Raw genomic sequence first — 13,668 nt, forward strand, 5'->3', positions numbered from 1 at the left:
GAAACTGGCAAAGCCTGCTATTGTCCAACCACAACATGCCCATTTTCCCAGTCTCTGATGTTGTAAGGCAGACAACAGAGTAGCACTCAATTGCTGGCACATATCTAAAACAAACAAGTTGGAGCGCTGATCAAATAGTGGATGGTTTTGTTTTGCTGACCTACTTAATTAAAAAGCAGTTGCTAAAAATGGAAATGTTGTTTGATTTAATATGAAGATGGAGCTCTGTTTTTCCAACATCTGTGTCCAGAAAGGAAGAAAAATCCTGTTTTGACTGGCCTTCCTCCATCAGTCATTTTTTTCACTTCGTGTCTAAAGCACAGTAAGTTACATAAACATTCCATTTCTTTCCATAAATTGGCTCCAGTTTCTGAACAATAGAGTTACTGTGAAGAGAAGAAAAACCACAGACACACCCCACAACTGTTGGTCACACAGCCAAAGAGAACTAAAGAGGCATTCTTTGAAAGTACCAAAAAGGAAATCCATGGTCTTAAGGCAAGACCTTTTAATGTTATACTTGGAAATGTTCCTCCTTTTCCTCTCTTGGTTTTTTTTTCATCTTTGGCTGTCTTAGAGCAAAATGCTTGACAAAAAAAGGGCTTGGAAACAGAATATTATTCTTTTAAAAATGTGTTGATAATATCTGTCAGTATTCACTAACTTGTGAGTGGAGAGTGCCAGAAATTTGAATCACCTCACAATAAGGGGAAATGATCTTGAGTGGATTTACATAGTGCAAGCAATGCTTAAGAGATTGCCTCTAACTGACAGCATGATTTTTTGGTTTAAAAATAGATACTCTGCATTTGGAACATTTAGTAGTAGCCATGTGTAATGACAGCAATGGAAAAATCATACTACTTGGAATACAATGACAACCTTTACTCAAGCACTGTACATTCAGTTGCCAGTTAAGCAAATAAGTCCAAGACAGAAATAAAAGAAAAATAAAGATTTAATTGCAGCAAGTTATGGATTATTGTTATTACTGGCGAGAGCCGGCATGATGTAGTGGTTAGGAGCGGTGGACTCTAATCTGGAGAACCAAGTTTGATTCTCCACTCCTCCACTTGAGCAGCAGACTTATCTGGTGAACTGCATTTGTTTCCCTGCTCCTATACTTGGAGCCTGTTGGGTGACCTTAGGCTAGTGACAGTTTTTTAGAACTCTCTCCGCCCCACCTACCTCACAAGGTATCTGTTGCGGGAAGAGGAAGGGAAGGAGTTTGTAAGCCACCTTGAGCCTCCTTACAGGAGAGAAAGGTGGGGTGTAAATCCAAACTCTGCTTCTTTTCTTCCACTATTATCATGACAACGCAGGGCCTGTAAGACGGAGCTGTTCCTTCGTATCTTCGGGACCGCATCACCCCACATGTCCCAATACGGCCTCTTCGTTCAGCAGAGGCCAATCTACTGGTGGTCCCTGGCCCCTCGATGATACGGCTGGCCTCCACACGGGCCAGGGCCTTTACAGCCCTGGCCCCAGCCTGGTGGAACGCTCTTCCATCAGCTGTCCGGGCCCTGCGGGACCTCACAGAATTCCGCAGGGCCTGTAAGACGGAGCTGTTCCGCCGGGCCTTTGGAGGTACCAGCCGTTGATGGTGCCCCCCTCCCATGGCCTTTACATCTGTGCCTTTGTTATCTCGGGATTTGCTATCTTTCCCTCTCTGAAAGAGGGTTCGAAAATGAGATTGTTGGACGCCATTTTACAAATTAATTTTATTATTATATTTAGTCTCTTATTTTTACTGCTGCTTTTAAAGGTTTTAGCTGTTTTTATCTGTACATGATGGTTATGATGTTGTACACCGCCCAGAGCCCTTAGGGGATGGGGCGGTCTAAAAATCTGAAAAATAAATAAATAAATAAATAAAACTACTAATTACTATATTTCTATTCCTACCCATACTATTGCTAATCTGTAGGATCAACAACTAAAGACCCCAAGACTAAATCCAGCCCTCTGATATTTTACAAATCATCAATAGGTGATGATGGCCACTAACCTGGATAGCGTTAAAAGGGGCTTGGACAGATTGATGGAGGAGAAGTCGATCTATAGCTACCAATCTTGATCCTCCTTGATCTGAGATTGCAAATGCCTTAGCAGACCAGGTGCTCAGGAGTAGCAGCAGCAGAAGGTCATTGCTTTCACATCCTGCATGTGAGCTCCCAAAGGTATCTGGTGGGCCACTGCGAATAGCAGAGTGCTAGACTAGATGGACTCTGTCCAGCAGGCTCTTTCTTATGTTCTTATATTCTAATAACCCATGCTTATCTATGCACTAACTGAACAGTGTCATAACATTTATAACATTAATCTTTTTCTACTGAAAAATGATTTTTCAGGATCACTGTCACTAGTACAAGGTTTAAGTCATCCTGAAAAATGGTTTCTTTAATTGTGTTAGAGCACAGCACAATGCTTAAGGTAGACATGAGGGTGTCTTAAGGAAGATGCTCATTGAAACTTTCGAGCAGACAAAAATTCTTCTTCACTATATAGAGAAAGGAAGATTGACTTGACTTGGTGAAAGTATTATAGCAGGTTTTGTGAATTATGGCATTCTCCTCCACTGCCAGTGATCAGTCATGCCTGGCCTGCCTCCTTCCCAAGCTCTCCAGCACTGCTGCAGAGAGAGGGAACCAGGCTGCACTATGGAAGAATATGGATATAAAATTTAAAGAGTCTTTTTTAAAAAAAGAAAAAGAAAAATCAATCTTGTGATTGACGGGGAGTGACCCAGAAATGAAGACAGGCAAGCAGCGCAGCAGGCAGTTGGGCACCTCCTCATATGTAAACAAGGAAACGCGAGACCACACTGCAACTTCACTGCAGTGTGAAGAGCATTGCAGAAATCGCTTCATGCATAAAGGGACACGGAGTGGTGAAGTGGATAGTGTTGGATTCTAAGAAAGAACAGTTTGAAGAGATATCATGTTGGTGAGGGAGCAAGCTTGTTTTCTGCTACTCCAGAGACTAGGATCAGGAATAATGGGTTCAAGGTGAAGAAAAAGATATTCTACCTAAACATCAGGAAAAATGCCGTCTCTAGGGAACTGTTCGCATGGGGGGCGCAGCTGCTTCGCAGCCATGCCGCCCTCGCTCCCCCCCAGCGGCGTGAAGCCGCCATTTTCCCACCTCGCTCCCCAAGCGGCTGGAAGGTGCCATCCCCCTTTCCCGATTGACTTACCTTCCCTGCGACCTTCCGGCGCGTCGCCGAGGCCTGGGGATACCCCTCCTGCCCTGCGACTCCAGAGCGGTCGCGCAGGGCAGGGGGGCATGTCCCCTGGCCTTGGCGATGCACCGGAAGGTCACAGGGAAGGTAAGTCAATCAGGCGATGGCGAAGCACGGCGCCGTCTTCTCTGTTGTTCCCGGGACTGTTCGTGCGAACGGTCCCGGGGGGGGGGGGGGTTGGGTCGGCGTCATGTACGCTGATCCAACCCCCAGTGTGGCTGTGCGGAAGCGGCCTCAGTGCGTGGTGGAGTCTGCTGCATGTGCTCCTGCAGGGCAGGGGGTTGGACTTGATGACCCTCGTGGTCTTTTCCAATTCTATGATTTTATGATGCTACATGAGTGCCCCTTCACTCAGGAAGTTGACTCGACATTCTTCAGCTAGTAGGTCTCAAGACTAAAGTACGTATGGCATTAAGAGATCTGTGAATTAATTCCCACTTTTTCCAAACAGCTTGTGTGTGTGTAGAGGGAGCTGGTTCAGACTGGAGCTAGGATGGAGATTACAAACACCTCTTCAGAACTGCTACTTGCTGTGTGGGAAAATGCATAAACCCCATAAGTGTACATATTTGTTCCTTTCTGTGGACTAAATAGGAGCTGGGGGTGGGAGGTGAGGGGGTTGATGCTGAGAAATGACACAGGGGAAAATTAAATCCCTTCTTCCCCATGTCCTACGGTCCTCATTTCAATTTTGCCCTTAACAGAATATTTTATCCTAATAGATACATTTGGCTTGGCATCCGGTCATAGGCTACACATTAGAACTTGGTGCTCTTAAAGACTGGTTATTTTTATTCACAAATAGCTTTTATCAGTGGAGCTTGTAATATTCAGGTATACACACAAACTTTCAAGGGCTGCTAGAAAGTGCTACTCACAGGGCCAGAATTCATTCACATAAACATGGAATCTTCCCAATTATTCACTTCTATTCATGGAGAATGGAGCAGGAGCCATTCAACTGAGGATCACTCCTGTTCTTTTCTCTGGTAGAATTTTAGGGGATAAGGAGGAGATGAAGCATCATCAAAGTGGACCCTGAGGTAAAAGAGAAACAACTGCCCTGGAAAAGATTTTCACACTTTTTTTTGTAGGAAAAGAGCTGATATAAAGTATAGTAGTGTTGTTGTATGTGTAGGTATGGGAGGAAGTTAACCCAAATAATGGTATTATTAAAAATCCCTTTTCATGGATCTGAGCTAGTCCACTGCTTCTATTCTGATCTCCAGCTACACTAAATGAGATGTGGGGATGGTTAATGTATTTTCTGTTGCCTGCCAAGTAGCTTCTTTATACTCTGTCCACAGTATCCAACTTTCCAGTCCGCAAGTCAGTGTCTGAAGCCAAAACTAGCTGGGCCTCACACAGAAGTTCAAGCTATGGGAAAGCAACGCACAAAATGGCTGCTATTGTATCCTTGAAACTTTATACTCAGTTTTTAATACCCTTCATCATTTACAGAATACTCAGGATTGTACTTTGGCTCTGGGGTCTTGAGAAATCCTGGCCTAGAGGGGAGCCACCTTTTTGCTGTAACACTGTAAGAGTAAGTGCAACAAAGGAATAAATGAAGTGCACACTACACACCTTGATATTCTCTTTTTAAAAAGAGTCATGTCATTGTTTTTGTACTTTAAAACCATGTTTTTGCACTGATTCAAGTGCAAAGGACAGAAACGAACTTAGTTTCAATTATTTCTCAGATTGGTTTCTTTAAGATGTGATGCTGGTCTCTTAATATGAAACTACAGGATTCTTGACTATTAGGATTGACTATTAGGATTCTTGACTATTAGGATTCTTGATGCTGTTTATTGATATTATGTTTTGTTGGTTACTATTGAATGTTATGATTACTGTTGTTATTATTTTGCGGCTGGTATTCATCGCCCTGAGCCCTTCGGGGGTAGGGCGGTATACAAATTTAATAAACATAAACATACAGATGGTAAAGATCTGAACGAACCTTGCAAATTCACCAGAGCCCATGTGATTATATGATTTGAGTTTGGATCTCTATTTACTTCAGCAATCCAGTGCTCCCCTTGAGCAGTGATCAGGCAGGCAATTTTCCTGTAAGTTAAATGGCCAGTCTGGCCCTGCAGAATCCTAATCAAATGGATAGAATCTATATGCCTGTGGCTTGTACATACACAGGCTCTGTGTACTAAGTACATTCAGTCCTGAAATCTACTACTACAACCCTACTTTCTCTGTATGAATTGGTACACTGTACCCAGTTAGCAGTTGCTGGAACATGGTGTCTTTTGGGGACAGAAGTATTGCTTCAATTCCTTCTACTTTCTCATTGAAAACTGAATCAGGAATGAAAGGGTAAAAAGAAAATGAACAGCCTAGAAAAATGTTCCTGCATATAACTATTAGCACAAACCATGGGTCTTTCATTATTGAAACTGGCTCACACAAAATTAAATTATCAGTGTTTCTGGATATGTGTAACATTAACCATGGATAAAATATATTGGCCAATACAACCTTGGGGAGACAAGGTAAGACATTCAGAGGGGGTTTGCCATTGCCTGTGCCTCTATGTTTCTTGATGGACTCCCATCTAAAAATACTAACCAGGACCAACCCTGTTTAGCTTCCAAGCGTTGATGAGCTCAGGTTAGCCTGGGCTATCAATGTCAGGGCAAAAAGCAAAGCAGCAGCTTTCTTTTTTAACTTTGGCACCAAGTCAAAGCCAGGTGGCCCGGCAGCGACTTCTGCAGGGCCTGGTGAGGTGGGTTGAAGGGGAAGGGGTGTGGGGACAATTTTCTGTGACCCCAATGGCACACACCTGGGGAATGTCACTCCCCTGCCCCGTGGCAGCTATGCAACTGGGCAGCTAGACAATGGGACAGAATGAATCAACAGATAAGTAAAAGGGAAGTTATCCAGTGAGAATAAATATCAGATACTCCCATCAGTCCTATGCTAATAGGTGCTCTACTTACAAAATTGCAATTGCCCTCAATATAATAATCATGGGTAAGTGCTTACCGAGGTGGTCCCCTTTGGTGACAATAGAATAGAGTCCTATCATTTACATTATCTTCTTAGTCAGTCTCTCCTATTCCTACTAACTTCATATTCCTTTACATCATGCAACTGCAAAAAACAGAAAGATAGGCACCAGAATAATACTCAAGTCTAAAATTATATTAAAGAAAAGAAAGGTCTTGATTCAGATGTTGGTTACCTAATTTTTGAATACATATCCCTAACCTTTCCAGTTTGAAGGTATACCGTAAATCTGTGACCCATTGCCTAGCAGCAAAAGATGGCAAGGCAATAGTATTTATCTTACGCAGTAGGAATTACTAGTTTCTAAAAAGAGTGTTCTCATAATATGAGAAAAAAAATGGTAGTGTAAGCCATGTTAAAATTGTCCCTTGCATAGTATTTCTTTAAAAAAACCAGCACAGTGGTGCAGAGTAGTAAGCTGCAGTACTGCAATCAAAGCTCTACTCACAACTTGAGTTTGATCCTGACTTCCAAGGTTAGTAAAACAATTACCCAGTCTGCTGGGGGTAGAGTGTCAATGACTGAAGGCAATAGCAAAGCACCCCATAAACAAAGTCTGCCCAATAAACATCATTATGTAATGTCACCCCATGAGTCAGTAATTACCTGATGCTTACACAAGAAAATACCTTTACCTTTAAACAAAAATGGTCTTGCTTAAAATTGGCTACCTTGCGATCTAACAGAGAAGGACAATCAATTTTCTCTATTCTCACAGTGGACAATTGTCCCAAGTCTGTCTAAGATGGGTCAGTCTTTATCAACACAGGCCAGGGATGACAAGGATAATTCTAGCTAGGGATTGCAAATCAGCCTTTCTAATATTTTACAGTTACTAACTGTTGGGGTGGCAGCAAGGAAAACTTATAAAATGTGATCCAAATGAAGTGATGCAGAAGTAAGCGGCTGCCTGAATTGGCAGAGACCCTGAGGCAGTGGCTCTGAGGTGTGAATTGTCCCATTAATTTTAATGCATGCTAACTCAGATGCCAGTTACTTAGATTAATGCTATCATTGTTAACTCTTTCGGTGCTCTCTAAGCATGCCAGTAAGAAAAACAGTACCACACAACTATACAACTAATTTACCAAAGGCTTAGCTAACATTATTCACCAGCAACACACTGTGAAACAAGAATGATGTGAACATTATATTGTAGGAAATTGTTTCTGTGTCTGAGTATATATTGTGACAGAGTACTGGTAGAAGTAGTAGTAGTAGTGTTTTATTTATTCTTGTTTATGTAAAAGCCACCTTTCAACTAAGAACTCCTCAAAGTGGTTTACAACACAATAAAATTCAATAAAAACCAATATAAAGTCATTAAAATTCGATACATGTTCAGTTAAAATATAGTAAAACCAATAAAATACAGTAAATTAAAATTAGTTTCCTGATAGTGTCACTTTGCCATTACACCACTATTATTGATTTCATTCCAAGACCCTTCCCTACTGATACTGACAGATTACACAATGCAAATAAATGTAATTAATAGAATGATACATCTAATAAACCATACACAGGGCTAGCTTTGCAAAACTTGAAACAAAGCTGTCACGAGAATAAAATGTTACATGTTGGAGACCAGGTTATTACATGAGTACAAACAAAATGCACTTCCTTGAACCAATCTGTTATGATGCACCCCTATTTTGTTGATATGGTCTTCTGAACAATTCTGTTTTTCATAATTTGTGAAATGCGAGAAAAGTAGGAGCCTTCCTGGTCTCCTCAGGCAGGCCATTTCACAGGGTGGGGCACACGCAGTGGTTGGATTCAAATAATTTAACGACTGGTTGTTTACAAGCACCATTTTCACAACCGTTTCTGCTGAAGTGGTATGAACTTGCTGAATCCCACCACTGGGCACACACCAGAGAAAGCACATGTATGGGTAGAGCTGGGTGGTATCTGCAGAAGGCTCTGCTCAGATGAGTGAAGTCGTTGAATTTCTCCAACAGCAATGCTGGGTCCAGCATAAATAACCCCATGGCTCTTAATAGTCAGCTGAACCCTCTCAAAACTGAACCCCCTCCCCACCCAGCATTTGTCAATATTCAGTATCAATTTGTTTACTTTCAGCCATTTAATTACAGCAGTCAGGAGTGGTTGCTCCTGACCTCTTCCACATCACTAGGGGGTTTGATAAACAGATGTAAAGCTAAGTGTTTTGGGGACAACCCCACAGGACAAATGCCAAACTGAAGATAACTGGTCTCCAATGGTAACCTTTTGTGATAGTCCCCGAGGAATGATTTAAAGGGATATCCCCTTTTCCTACTTTTGCCTCCGAATACCTCAACTGGGTGACATAATTAACTGTATCAAAAGCTGCTGATAAATCCAGTAAGAACAAAAAAAAAACACATAGTCTTGTATGCCTTCAGATGGAGGCCATCAGCTAAAGCCAACAGAGCCATCTCTGTCCCACAGCCCTCCCCGTAACCAGACTGAAAGGGCTCAAAAGCAGATTTGTTATCCAAGAAGTTAGTCTTCTAATGCTCTCTCAATCACTTTGCCTAGAAAGGGCAAGTTAGAAACTGGGCAATAATTGGCTACATTATTTTTCTGTAGGAATAGTTTTTCAAGCAGTGGATGGATGACTGCCTGTTTGAGTGGCCAAGGGAACATGCCATGAGTTAGTGACTGGTTTATGAATAACATCAAGGACTCATTAATGTGGTCCTTACATTTAGCTGCCAAGATGGACAAAGGATCCAATGCACAAGATGAGGCCTTCTTACGGTAGATCCTAGGATGGTGTCAATATCCATTTAACTAATTGGGTCAAAATGGTCCATAAGCAGACCAGATGATATATTAGCATTTCTTTTGCCAAGCTATCCCCAAGTAATAGTAATAATAATTGCAGTATGGCCAACACGCCTTTGGCTAGCATGTGTTTTTTTCTTTAGCCGCTGATTAGTTCTCTGTGGCCAAAGCTAACGTGCATTTAGGTAACTGAGGATCTCCTTGGGTTTAGAGGCAATAGGATATCAGACTGACTTCTCACACACCAATTTTTTCCCTCCACATTTTTGGCCTCTGACAGTGCTGAGAAATTGAACATACCCCTCAATTCTGGCCATCCTGCATTTCATTATATTCTTCCAGCGGCACTTTGTACTGACCAAAGTGGCAGTCCAAATACAAAATAAACCAATTCAAGCACAGAAAAATACTCCAATGGTTTATAGGAATGTGTGTGGTCCATTTAAAGACAGTTGTGGACCATAGCATGGACCACACTGTGTTTGGTGAAAGTCTGCTAGGTATTTTAATGTTGTTTATACTTACGTCTCATACTGTATAAATGAATTTTATAAGTTTTTTTAATAAGCTCATTTTCATAAATTTGCAGTTATTTTATATGCAAGTGGAAAAAATCCTCAAGAGGACTGGAATGTGCTCAGATATTTAGTTATAACTGGCAACAGTTAAATTAAAGTTTCTGTAAATTACTTTTTTTAATTGTTCCCAACAGACCTCCACCTGCCACTGCCAGTTAGGCAAGCAATAGACATAACAAAAGTGTCAGAAAAGCCTGTTGGGGTAGTTCCCTCCTGCAACTGGTGTGAAAATACAAGGGATTTGGGATTTTGAGTTAATTTCTCTTCATACAAATATGCTGAAATTACATACCATTGAGCAAACCAGGAATGTCCCCAAGTGCAAATACCTTGCACGAAGTCTTGTAAAACAGAAGCTGAATTTTCCAAGAGCTAGAAAAGGTGGCATGGTGGTAGCCTGCCTATTAAGCTATATAACATTGATAATGCAAGTGTATCATATTGCACTTGCAGAACATTACAGAGCACAAAAATGCAGATTGGGGAAAAAGGGGTCATTGAGGAAGTCTGGTCTTGGGGATTAGTCCTAACTGCCATAGTAATGCATAAATCACTTCATTTGAAGCTGAAGGCTGAGCTTTTGTCAAGAAAGCAGGCACAACCAGCTGGGTTTACCCTGGTTGCCAAGAAATTAATCTCATTACTCTTAAACATGGTCAGGGCCTCTTTGTGCCAACCTCTGTGGCTCCCACACCAGCTTGTAAGCATCCCAGGAGCATCTGGCTGAGGAAGTGTTGGACTAGATAGGCTTTGGGTCTAATCCAGAGAAGAGTTAGGGGAACATGGGACCTGGGATGAGCTGCTGTTCCTCTTGTTTCAGACAGAATCTCTGTCAGGGTTCAAATCACAGAAGCAGCTGTGCATTAGTGAGAGAGAAGAACAAAACACTTTTAGCAGGAGAGGAGGGTGTGAGTGAGATCTGGGTTGAACTGCTGTTCCTACTCTGTTTTGGGTACTTGGATTGAATGTGACCTAGGAATGCCAACGTCTAGGTGGGACCTGAGGATTGGAATTATAGCTCCAGACTACATAGATCAGTTCCCTAGGAGAAAACGGATGCTTTGGAGGGTGACACTGTATCCCATTGAGGTCCCTGTCTTCCCCAGGCTCTATCCCCAGATCTTGAAGAGTTTCCCAACCTGGATCTGGCAAGTCTCATGGTATAGCCCAGGGGTAGGGAACCTGCGGCTCTCCAGATGTTCAGGAACTACAATTCCCATCAGCCCCTACCAGCATGGCCAATTGGCACCCCCCCCCCCCCCCACCCCCCCCCCCCCCCACCCCCCCCCCCCCCCACCCCCCCCCCCCCCCACCCCCCCCCCCCCCCACCCCCCCCCCCCCCCACCCCCCCCCCCCCCCACCCCCCCCCCCCCCCACCCCCCCCCCCCCCCACCCCCCCCCCCCCCCACCCCCCCCCCCCCCCACCCCCCCCCCCCCCCACCCCCCCCCCCCCCCACCCCCCCCCCCCCCCACCCCCCCCCCCCCCCACCCCCCCCCCCCCCCACCCCCCCCCCCCCCCACCCCCCCCCCCCCCCACCCCCCCCCCCCCCCACCCCCCCCCCCCCCCACCCCCCCCCCCCCCCACCCCCCCCCCCCCCCACCCCCCCCCCCCCCCACCCCCCCCCCCCCCCACCCCCCCCCCCCCCCACCCCCCCCCCCCCCCACCCCCCCCCCCCCCCACCCCCCCCCCCCCCCACCCCCCCCCCCCCCCACCCCCCCCCCCCCCCACCCCCCCCCCCCCCCACCCCCCCCCCCCCCCACCCCCCCCCCCCCCCACCCCCCCCCCCCCCCACCCCCCCCCCCCCCCACCCCCCCCCCCCCCCACCCCCCCCCCCCCCCACCCCCCCCCCCCCCCACCCCCCCCCCCCCCCACCCCCCCCCCCCCCCACCCCCCCCCCCCCCCACCCCCCCCCCCCCCCACCCCCCCCCCCCCCCACCCCCCCCCCCCCCCACCCCCCCCCCCCCCCACCCCCCCCCCCCCCCACCCCCCCCCCCCCCCACCCCCCCCCCCCCCCACCCCCCCCCCCCCCCACCCCCCCCCCCCCCCACCCCCCCCCCCCCCCACCCCCCCCCCCCCCCACCCCCCCCCCCCCCCACCCCCCCCCCCCCCCACCCCCCCCCCCCCCCACCCCCCCCCCCCCCCACCCCCCCCCCCCCCCACCCCCCCCCCCCCCCACCCCCCCCCCCCCCCACCCCCCCCCCCCCCCACCCCCCCCCCCCCCCACCCCCCCCCCCCCCCACCCCCCCCCCCCCCCACCCCCCCCCCCCCCCACCCCCCCCCCCCCCCACCCCCCCCCCCCCCCACCCCCCCCCCCCCCCACCCCCCCCCCCCCCCACCCCCCCCCCCCCCCACCCCCCCCCCCCCCCACCCCCCCCCCCCCCCACCCCCCCCCCCCCCCACCCCCCCCCCCCCCCACCCCCCCCCCCCCCCACCCCCCCCCCCCCCCACCCCCCCCCCCCCCCACCCCCCCCCCCCCCCACCCCCCCCCCCCCCCACCCCCCCCCCCCCCCACCCCCCCCCCCCCCCACCCCCCCCCCCCCCCACCCCCCCCCCCCCCCACCCCCCCCCCCCCCCACCCCCCCCCCCCCCCACCCCCCCCCCCCCCCACCCCCCCCCCCCCCCACCCCCCCCCCCCCCCACCCCCCCCCCCCCCCACCCCCCCCCCCCCCCACCCCCCCCCCCCCCCACCCCCCCCCCCCCCCACCCCCCCCCCCCCCCACCCCCCCCCCCCCCCACCCCCCCCCCCCCCCACCCCCCCCCCCCCCCACCCCCCCCCCCCCCCACCCCCCCCCCCCCCCACCCCCCCCCCCCCCCACCCCCCCCCCCCCCCACCCCCCCCCCCCCCCACCCCCCCCCCCCCCCACCCCCCCCCCCCCCCACCCCCCCCCCCCCCCACCCCCCCCCCCCCCCACCCCCCCCCCCCCCCACCCCCCCCCCCCCCCACCCCCCCCCCCCCCCACCCCCCCCCCCCCCCACCCCCCCCCCCCCCCACCCCCCCCCCCCCCCACCCCCCCCCCCCCCCACCCCCCCCCCCCCCCACCCCCCCCCCCCCCCACCCCCCCCCCCCCCCACCCCCCCCCCCCCCCACCCCCCCCCCCCCCCACCCCCCCCCCCCCCCACCCCCCCCCCCCCCCACCCCCCCCCCCCCCCACCCCCCCCCCCCCCCACCCCCCCCCCCCCCCACCCCCCCCCCCCCCCACCCCCCCCCCCCCCCACCCCCCCCCCCCCCCACCCCCCCCCCCCCCCACCCCCCCCCCCCCCCACCCCCCCCCCCCCCCACCCCCCCCCCCCCCCACCCCCCCCCCCCCCCACCCCCCCCCCCCCCCACCCCCCCCCCCCCCCACCCCCCCCCCCCCCCACCCCCCCCCCCCCCCACCCCCCCCCCCCCCCACCCCCCCCCCCCCCCACCCCCCCCCCCCCCCACCCCCCCCCCCCCCCACCCCCCCCCCCCCCCACCCCCCCCCCCCCCCACCCCCCCCCCCCCCCACCCCCCCCCCCCCCCACCCCCCCCCCCCCCCACCCCCCCCCCCCCCCACCCCCCCCCCCCCCCACCCCCCCCCCCCCCCACCCCCCCCCCCCCCCACCCCCCCCCCCCCCCACCCCCCCCCCCCCCCACCCCCCCCCCCCCCCACCCCCCCCCCCCCCCACCCCCCCCCCCCCCCACCCCCCCCCCCCCCCACCCCCCCCCCCCCCCACCCCCCCCCCCCCCCACCCCCCCCCCCCCCCACCCCCCCCCCCCCCCACCCCCCCCCCCCCCCACCCCCCCCCCCCCCCACCCCCCCCCCCCCCCACCCCCCCCCCCCCCCACCCCCCCCCCCCCCCACCCCCCCCCCCCCCCACCCCCCCCCCCCCCCACCCCCCCCCCCCCCCACCCCCCCCCCCCCCCACCCCCCCCCCCCCCCACCCCCCCCCCCCCCCACCCCCCCCCCCCCCCACCCCCCCCCCCCCCCACCCCCCCCCCCCCCCACCCCCCCCCCCCCCCACCCCCCCCCCCCCCCACCCCCCCCCCCCCCCACCCCCCCCCCCCCCCACCCCCCCCCCCCCCC

This window comes from Sphaerodactylus townsendi, linkage group LG01 (assembly GCF_021028975.2).
Source record: "Sphaerodactylus townsendi isolate TG3544 linkage group LG01, MPM_Stown_v2.3, whole genome shotgun sequence".
Classification (NCBI taxonomy): domain Eukaryota; kingdom Metazoa; phylum Chordata; class Lepidosauria; order Squamata; family Sphaerodactylidae; genus Sphaerodactylus; species Sphaerodactylus townsendi.